We start from the raw sequence: 10,627 nt of genomic DNA on the forward strand, positions 1-10,627 counted from the left end.
GATGACTAATTGGCTCTGTTGTAGAAATTTCCAGCCAGAGACTTGGTTCCTATATGACAAGGATATTTTATTTTTACTCGGACTGAGAGGCTACAGAAAATCATCTCTGCATGTGATCTCCCCTTTACTGCTCGAGCAGAGCACATGTACATCAACAAGTGTCAAGGCAGTAAGTGCATACAAACAACTTCTCAGGACAGTTATAGGGCCTTCAGGAGGAACCAAACTGCTGCCTCATTCAGAGATACCATTGTCTAAGACTTGCACTAAAACATTCTGAGCACTTGGGCATATTTAAACAAAGTAGTATGGCACCTGTGTCAGAATCCATCCCTGCCTTGTCCTGTTCACATGTCACTGGCCATCCTATTCTCTCCTCTGTCTTCTACCCCTTAGCCCGTAGTGTGTTTGCCTGCTCATAGGGCCACCATGTGGCTTAACGGGTCAAGTGGTTCCTGACTCCCCTTTTAGTTGTGGGTTTTGAGGATATCACAGGGTCTGTGTTTTCATGATTGTCCCCCAGGCCACCATGCAGCTCAGCCCAGGATTCTCCACCCATTCTACCTTTATTCCTTCAGCCGCATACATGAGTCAGACCTATAGGTTATTCAAATTTCGTCCTGCCAAATTTACTGGACAGGAAGTGGACACTGCAAATGAATATGTGAATACTCCAATACCTACATCTTTACAAGTTACATTAAGGGGTTTGGTACAGTAAATGGTTGTGAGGTGGGATTTCTTCTTGATGTCTGTTTGTAGCCCGTCCACCAGCAGCTGCTGCTGTATTTATCACACCAAGCAGGGAACGTATATTGCTAAGTTTTTCTTAGTTCAATTACACTTGACTAAGCTAATTAAGCTGGCTATGTTATTTATATTCAGAAGGATGCCGCCATATTGGGTTATACACAGATGCCACAATAGCTCACACTCACATTCCCTCTTCATTATTTTTCTAAATACACTCTATCCTGCCTTGTCACCTGCAACAAGATCTCACTCCCTGTATCGAGTAAAGTCTTTCTAATGGTTGAGCAGATTTCTGCTTCTCTCCTAACCATGGACATCCAAAGTAAGATGAAGCAAAATGTTAGGGAATTTGACAACACATGGTTACTCTTTTGGTAACAGTGACTTTGGTTTTATTTTGATAGATGCAAACCACATAATATGGTCTTAACCTTGTTTTCTGTCCTAAAAGCAAACTTTTGTGTTACAGGAGAAAAGTGCACAGCTGCTCGGATCAACCCCAGCTAATCAGCGCATATGGGAATCTTTTCAAAATACCATGTGAGTCTAAATACCATCTAAAGTAATATAAGCTCTTTAGATGACGCTCAAATAATCAATTCCCATCAACTTGGTGTCAGAACACAAACTCGGTGGCAAAAAAGTGAAGCACAACAGACTAAGTTGTGAAAATGAAATCTGCATGTGATGAAAGGGCATGTGACAGTATCTCGATGATTATAATATCAGATCAAACGGAGTTGGCGGTATGGCCACACTGCTGGTCCCATGTCAGTAGGGTATAGCACACCCCTGGGCCCGGATACCACTAGGATGTCACTGGTGTACCACTGTGCCGTCAGAGTGTGGTGTGTCACTCCACAGCGTTGGCAGGATTGCTCTTCTCCCTGCGGCGCCACCATACGCACACGACGGTCATCTGTGGTACTGCAGAACTGAGATGTATTGCTGAACATGGTAGGACGCCAGTCGTCATCAGTCCATGCCTCCCAGTGACTACACCACTCCAATCGCAACAGTTTCTGTGCTATTGTGAACGGCAGCCTATGCATGGGACGGTTAACCTATAGTCCAGCTGATGCCAGTCATCGCGACACGATGATATAGGGTGTTGTAGAGAGTCCAGTAGCTGTGTCCATATATCAGGCGCAGGTGTCATGGGGATCTGTGATGCTTGGAGCACAATCCAACGATCCTTCCTTGGCGTGGTCTGTCTTGGATGACCAGAAACTTCACGACGTGTGTGGATGCCTCACGTGCCCATTGGTTTCAATATCAGGCGACTGTGATATCCGCATGGCCCACATGCAGTTGCACCATATGACCACCTGGCTTCATGCAAACCCGCAATGCAACCCTATCAAACTCCGTCAAGTGCTGTTAACACTGTCTAATGTGACTACGAGGCATCCTGTGTCTGGTAATTAAACATGCCAACTCCTTGCAATTCTAATCATTTACATATCCATCACTGGTCTGCACGTGTACCAAATTACATCTAAATTGGATAGTTCTGGGTTTTCAACTTTTTTTTCCCTGAGTGTATATGCCCTTCACTGATGAGAAATTCATCAACATCTAAGTCCTACATTCATGTACAATGCATATTAAATGAATATTTTGTCACTATTAGTCTTGATGTATCATTCTTTGAATGCACTCAATTGAATCATGGACAGTGGTTCCACATGGTAAAAAAATGAATATTCTGAAAAGGAAACATCCTTCTTCGGTTGATACATTCACTTTGTATTCTGAGAAGGTTTTTCCCTTGATTGCCTTGTACAGTATGTCTAGTGTGTTTTTTGGTATGAATGTGGCATTAATCATACAATGAAAAAAACACTGACTTGTAGTGAACATGTAAAACGACAACATGCAGTGTCATCTATCCATTTTTCAAACCGCTTATCCTATTGGGTCACGGGGGGTCCGGAGGCAGGGAACAACCCAGGATGGGGGGCCAGCCCATCGCAGGGCTCACTCACACATGCACACCTATGGTTAATTTAGCGACTCCAATTAGTCTCAGCATGTTTTTGGACTGTGGGGGGAAACCGGAGTACCTGGAGGAAACCCCACGACGACATGGGGAGAACATGCAAACTCCGCACACATGTGATCCAGGCGGAGACACGAACCCGGGTCCCAGAGGTGTGAGGCAACAGTGCTAACCACTACACCACCATGCCGCCCCCATGCAGTGTCATATATAACTGAAATAAGAAATGCTGGATTGCCTGAGTTGCATGCGTGTGTGTTTTTTAATATGGGCAACATGGTTCCCTGAGATGCCTCAGTGTTGCTCACCTCCATCTCTAACACACAGCCTCAGAAATGATTTTAAAACTACTGAAAGAAATAATTGGCTACACTGCAGCTCCACTGTTTTGTTTGGCACCCCTGCATGTCCTGCATTGTGTGGGGAAAAAAGTTGAAGGCTGTGTTACATACTGTAACACAGCTAGAATGCAAAAACACTTTATACTTCACATAAGATGGTGGACCTTATTGACAAAGGCAAATTTGTGTTGACCCCAGCAAGGCAGCTAGCGTACTTTGCATTTCTCTCTTACCCGGATGTGACAATAAAGTGCTGCACTACAGTAAACCCTGCAGACAGCATTCCCCTGGAGGATGAGGGGCAGCCACATGAGTGTGTGGCAGAGTCTTTGGTTTACACTAAACTGAGAGCAGACTTGGAGAGCTCTCCCATTGAAAATAGCGAGATGGTTTTGTTTGTGGATGGCTCATGTTGGAGAGATGGGGATGCCTTGAAGGCTGGGTTTGCTGTAGTCCAGGCACAGGGTGATGATTTTCACACTCTCGTTTCAGAGCACAACCCTGTTCTGGTCAATTAGCGGAGATAAAGGCTTTGACTACAGCGTGCCGGCGAGGACAACATAAGACAGTTACTATCTACACAGACTCTGCATATGCACACGGTGTATGCCATCTCTTTGGAGCAGTCTGGAAGCAAAGGGGCTTTCGCAAAAGTGACGGCTCCCCCATTCAGCATTACAATCAGATTTTGGAGTTGCTACACACAATGATGCGTCCCAAGCGTTTGGCTATTGTTAAGTGTCAGGCCCACCGCAAAGGTCGTGATTTTGTTATTCAAGGAAATGCAGCCTCTGATGCGGCAGCCAGGGCGGCTGCGCAGGTGAGTACTGCTGATCTTTTACCTATGGTGACTACAGAGCAGGTTTCTGATCTGGTGGCCCTGCAGGAGCGGGCGGGCCCCTATGAGGCCTCAGTGTGGCTAAAAAGGGGGGCCTCTAAGGATGCTAATGGTCTGTATCGCAACCATGAGGGACTTTTGGCTGCACCTCTGTCTCTGGTGAACATTTTGATAACGGATGCGCATGGTCTTGACCATTGCGCACGGGGGGAGGAGTTAAGGAAAATTACACAACAAGCTGCAAGCAATGATGGATGCAAGGTTGTCAGAATGTGAATATGAGGTGTGCATTAAGAACAATGTACGCAAAGCAATCACGGCCCCAGTAGGGCACATTCCAGTGCCTGAGGGACCGTTCAGACACTTGGTGATGGACTATGTGGACATGGGAAAAACAGCATATGGAAAGCGATATATGCTTGTGATTGTGGACAGGTTCAGCAGATGGGTGGAGACAATACCGTCCAAGGACATAGGGGCGATGACAGTGGTGAAATTCCTGATCAGAGAGTCCGAGGTTTGGGATACCAACTGAAATAAGCTCTGATAATGGAGCTGCCTTTGTGGGGAAAGTTAAAAGTTAGTGGTTTAACAGCTGAGAATAAAACAAAAGTTGGCATGTGTGTATCACCCTCAGTTGCAGGGTATGGTGGAGAGAGTGAATGGCACACTTAAGCAGAAGCTGAATAAGATTTGCACCACCATGAAAATGAACTGGGTGGATGCCCTGTCAACAGCCTTGATGGCATATCGGATGGAAACACACAGGTGATGCATTTGTCTCCGCATGAAATGCTGACTGGGAGACCTATGCCTGGATCGACTTGAGGGGGCGTATAAGGGACCCAGCCTAGATCAGCTGGGGGATGAATTAAAGTTGTACATGAGGACTTTAACCAAAATACACAAAACTATTTCCAAACAGGAAAAGGAGAAAGCACAGAAAGAAGACACAGACCAGGAGGAGCCAGTCATCTTTCCCGGAGATAAAGTCTACCTGCGAGTGTTCCGGTGAAAGTGGCACGAGCCCCGACGAAAGGGACCCTTCAAGGTGACACGAGCCACAGCAACAGCGGTGCAGGTAGAAGGGAGTAATACGTGGTACCATTTGAACCACTGCACTAGAGTACCGCACGAAAGACAGAGTCACTGAAAACTACACAGAGGATGCAGCTGCCCTTGACTCAGATGGCCCTGATGGAGCTCCCAGAGGAGCTCCACAGCTTGGGGTGGAGTCAGGATCAGAGCAGAGTGAGGGCCAAGAGGGAGCATCGCAAGCAGACCAGCCACTCCAGACAGGACACGAAACTGTGGGTTCTGGTAGGGCTGACAGCAACGATGTTAGTGATGCTAATGATTTATCAGGCCCTTCAGGTCTGGGTGCACAGCAGGACCACAGGTCAGGTGAGCACAGGACAACTGACTTCACTGACTCAGCCTGGTCCTTTGATGCTGAATAACCTCTCAGATTACAGTGAGCGAAAGCGGAGAGAAATGGGGGGAGATATGGGAGTGAGGAGAGTGAGCAAATTTTAGAAGGATGCCCAGGATGAAGTAGACCTGGATGGGTTAGCAAAACGTACACTTGGAAATTGGTGGTATAAATGGGCTAAGTATACCGCCACTTCATTAGGGCAGGAGGGGTGTGTGTTGTGTGCAAGTCCTGACCCTTCAGTTAGGGTTGTCCCGTTCCCATACACTAATAAACAGTGTGAAGAATAAGAAATGGAGAGGATTATGAGATTCTGGAAGAGTCTGTGTCAGGAGGGGCAGGCCCCTAAGAAAGTGCAGGCCCACATCTAACCAGACGGAGCGCATACCGTACTGCCCATATCAGCGTCTGATATATCAGGGAAATGCTAAATATGCATAGAGGGTGGAGAAGCATTGTGGGCAGTTTAAGCCCTGGGAAGGAGGTCAGCAAGATATTATGGCGAACAAATTGAGTTTTTTTACAGCAAATTTTCCTCTCTTCACGTTGTCCCTACTGCGCAGATTAATCGTCCCATGTGCCTGCCAGCAAATATTGCTCCTTTACCTGCCGAATGCTGCCTAATTTTAATGCTGCAATTGAAAGGCTTCAAACATGATATGGGTGTGTGGGTTCTTACTAAAAAGTTACAATTCAAGTAGCCTCAATAACAGTCCATTTTGATGGCAGGTATCTGAAAGTACAACTCTGGAGGACCTTGAGAAGTGAAAGACACCTCTGCTTGACTTCATGGCCAATGCAGGTTGTCTGAGGCCTATCCGGTCAATAAGAGACAGGAATCTGCTGGAACATGACATTGTCACGTTTCAGGTCATCCACAGGGGTCAGGGTCCATTTCAGAGGTATTCTGTGTTCTGTTTACATGCATGTTAGTTAGGATCAGAATTTTATCCTTTGACCAACATGGATCAAGTTGCTATTATTTCTTTGAATATAAACTAATAAAGTAACCAGTAACACATTGATAATTCATAAGTGAGTTATAAACACTGTCTACATTCTGCGCCACCTGTTCTGCTTTGAGCCAATCACAATGACTGCTGACCAGATGGAAGATCTTTTCAGCATTCATCTGTCTCCAGAAGGTAGCAACAAGAGAGTTGCTGAGGAAATAGACTCTCCAGAAGGTAATGACCATCTCCAGGATGCAGAAGGTACTTTAATTGACCGTATACTACGGGACCGTTGAATGCTTGAATCTGATTGGCTGACGAACGTTCTGAGGTGTGCAATTATTTTCAGATAAACGCACGCTGAACGTAGTTCCAGGTAGCTCTCTTGACCGCATTACAGTTCCATATCACTTCGCATAGTTAACTGTAATAACGGAAATTAGCATACAGTACCTATACAGCACACAGGACTAACAAAAACAACAACATGACAGACGATTTTCCGAAAGTAAATTTTAATATTCACGGTGAATATGAAACTTTCAACAATTGGGCTGCAGCAGTATTAGTTAGCCTAGTGTACCAACTTAAAGGCTACACATGACATTTCTCACTAGCGAGGTAATAACAGCGCTGCATCTTGAAGCAGACTTACAGTTTAGAGACGGTGCTTCAGAACACTGTTGAGGGACACACAGAGGTAGCCTAATTCATACAAGCTCTCTCTCTCTCTCTCTCTCTGTTTCTCTTTCCCTGTGTCTCTGTCTCTCTCGCTCTCTTTCTAATAACTTCATTATTAACTGCATTAGTCTGCTATCAACGGCTCAAGCCTCCATTGCCAGCTTTAAAATGACGTTTTGGAACTAGCAAAAGAGTCGTTGGATGAGATGCGGAAGAAATAATCCTACTCACAATAGCGATTTAAGTAGATAAACTGGACGAATCCCTTGAAATATATCATCTGATCGATGTCTTGAGGTGTGGCAACCGTAGTATAAGTGGAATAATTGACTCCGGACCGTTGAATTATTAGAAAATAATGCACACCCGAGGTGTAACGGCATTACCACCTCGGGTGTGCATTATTTTCTAATAATTCAACGGTCCGTCGTCAATTATTCCTTACGTATAGTGTAGAAGTAAATGTTGTTTTTGTAAAACCAAATATACCTGTATAACAAAAAACACTGTAGCTAAAGTTAAATCCTCTTACTGGACAATCACCTATTTTAAATCGCTCTTCAGTTTTATCCGTTTTCCAAACCTCTTATCCTTCTGGGTCACGGGGGTCGGGAGCCCATCCCAGAAGCAATGGGCACGAGGCAGGGAACAACCCTGAATGGGGGGAAGCCCATTGCAGGGCACACTCACACACCATTCACTCACACATGCACACTTACAGGCAATTTAGCAACTCCAATTAGTCTCAGCATGTTTTTAGACTGTGGGGGAGAACCGGAAAACCCAGAGGAAACCACACGACGACATGGGGAGAACATGCAAACTCCACACACATCTGACCCCGGCGGAGACTTGAACCCGGGTCGCAGAGGTGTGAGGCAACAGTGCTAACCACTGCACCAGCATGTCGCCCCATCCTATTAAGCTTATTGTTCAGAATTAAAAATGGGGTTATTAAGAAAGAGTAGCCTCCTATAAAATAGCCCAGCACTCCTCCCTCCAGGCCAAGAATATTTTCTTTATGGTCCAGTTCAAAATAATATCAACTGCAGAAATACGGAGCACATGTAATTTATCTGTATTTTAGATGGTAGACGAGTGGCTGGGTGACGTCGTGGCTGGACGACTTGCAGTGTAGCTTGTTATCTGTGCATTCTGGACAGGCTGCTGACTTCTGATTACTTTTGGCATTTGGTTCGATGTTACGTCATTTCCAGGTGTGTCGGTGCCCAGTATGAAGCTAATCGCCGCATTATAGTTATGAAAAGAAGACAGAATAGCAAAGAAATTGAGGCAGAATTAATTCAACAAAGTATTAAAAATATTACTCAAGTAGATGAATCGCTTCTTGAGACTGAAGGCGACTGTATTTGCACAAACGAGCGTCGAAAAGAAATGCATTATTGTCACGTTTAAATGAAATAGTAGTAAGTGTCACATTTGCGACGTATTACAGGAGGATGTTAATCTTAACTTTGACTGTAAAATATCATAATAAACAAGAAATGTGAGTTTTTAGTCTGCTTAAACAAGACTACCGATGTTACAGCGAGCGGACGCTGCTGCCGCGCAGGAGAAGCGAAGCGACATTGCCTTTAAAATGAGAGATTACATTCCGTGGCAGGGGGACAGTTTACAGCACGACACCAGCATTAGGCAGCAGGATGGGTGGGTTAGGTGATCTCCCAGACTGAAAGGGATTCTGGGGACTCAGGGGACAGTGTCGCCCTGAGGGACTGAGGGCCACGTCAGAGGGGGCCTGCTGTAGAGGGGCCCAGACAAGGGATGGCTGGTATAGAGGGGCCAGGTGTGGAGGTGCCACATATTGAGGAACCCTGGTGATCACACTACAGGGAGCCAAATGTTGGTGGGCCAAGAGGAAGTGGCTGGGGAGTAGAAAGCATAGATGTCTTGGAGGTGGGTAGACTACAGAGATTTATGCACCCCGGGATTCCCTCAAGTGCCTCTCAGATCTAGGATGGCCAATACTCGGTCCTCCCCAGGAGTGAGAGGATGCAGACTGGCTCCCCCCAGCCCTCCTCACCGGCTCCCTCCAAAGAGCTGTAGCCCTCCTTTTGGTGATGCTGACATCGTCCCTGCACTTCCCCCTCACACCCTCTGCCATGCGGCAGCAGACATGGCCCACAGAATGTATCAATTTTCTTTGATCTCTTGCTATATATTTTCCTGACATATATTTGTCTTTTGCCAATGTGCATTGTGGTATAGGAAACGTACCCCAGAGCAGGACTTTAGACTAAACCATTTTCAGTAAGGATAGGTGTGCTTGGGGTGAAAACATTTTAAATGAACTGTTGAGATTGATTCATTTTATCTGTACTTTTTTGAATATGAAGAATTATTTTAGTGGATATCTCCCTATTTTAATGCTAGAGGGAGCCCCCCCCCCAAATTTATGCCTGACCCACAAACCCACACACTGTCCACAGATGAGAACAGCGCAGACCCTGCACAGTCAGGTTTGGCAACTCCTTCCAATTTTATAGCCCAAACCAGGAGTAAAAGATGCAGAAAATCAGACCCTTCATAGAAAAATTTATGTTCAACGACACTCCATAATGCTGCTTAAAATGAAGCAATGCACGCACAAGTTAAAGCTCTTTTCGTTTTAATGAATGAGGAAAGAAATAGTTTTGGATAAAGAAATGAATTAGTCTTATTTTTTTCATGTGAGCATCCTCCTGCAGCATTGAAATACGGTAAAGTGGCTGATGGATGGACTTGTATTAAATTTGGGAGGGTCTGAATGAAGCTCATTACCCCAAATTTTCTTAAATTGGCTTATATATTTACAACATGGTGACTGCAACAATAATACACCCACGACTGTGGTGTTCTACCTAGAGCACCACTAGAGGGAGCTCACACATTCTGTCGTACTTGCCAACAGTGATGTATAGGAACAGAGTTAGAAGCCGGTAATTTATATATAAAAAATGTCATTTCATTAATCTGACTGGGTAGGTCCAGCTGTCAATCCCACCCAGGCCTATCCTCAGCTCCGCCTCTGCATCAGTCCATCTCTTTGCAGTCCAAGTTGTACATCTACCAAACTTGGCAACAAATTTACAACGGTTCTGTTTCGGTGGTTGTATTTAAGGAATGTCACATTAGTAAACATCTGGACATCTGAAATGGGCAGAGACAAAATCGGCAGTACAGGCAGTCCAATGTCTTTGAAACTCCTTTTTCCTTCAGCACCCTCTTACTGCAAAACCTCAATCCAAAGTTCTCTATGTTGTTCATCTCTGTAAAACTGCAACAGGAGAGCTCTCTCCACTGGTGTTCTAATTCACCAAGGGAACAGGAAAGGCCCTCTTTTGGTAGACTGCCTACTGCAGGCTCTCTTACCCGGGGATGAATCATCTCCAGCTTACTCAAGTGACTCTGGAAGTCGCATTTGATACTGTGTCCGGAAGCAGTCCCTGCTGCGCTTAGGAATGATGTCTCTTCTAGTGTAGAACTGACTGTGGAATTTACTGTAAATTCCTAGCAAAAAAAAAAAGCTGCCAGAAAAGTATTGCAAAATTGCTGTTAATCACTGTAAAACCCCCAGCTCCATGGGTGTCCCTACAGGTGGCTGCCCTTTGCTGCCAGGTTTGCTGT

This window comes from Brienomyrus brachyistius, unplaced genomic scaffold (assembly GCF_023856365.1).
Source record: "Brienomyrus brachyistius isolate T26 unplaced genomic scaffold, BBRACH_0.4 scaffold38, whole genome shotgun sequence".
NCBI classification, from domain to species: domain Eukaryota; kingdom Metazoa; phylum Chordata; class Actinopteri; order Osteoglossiformes; family Mormyridae; genus Brienomyrus; species Brienomyrus brachyistius.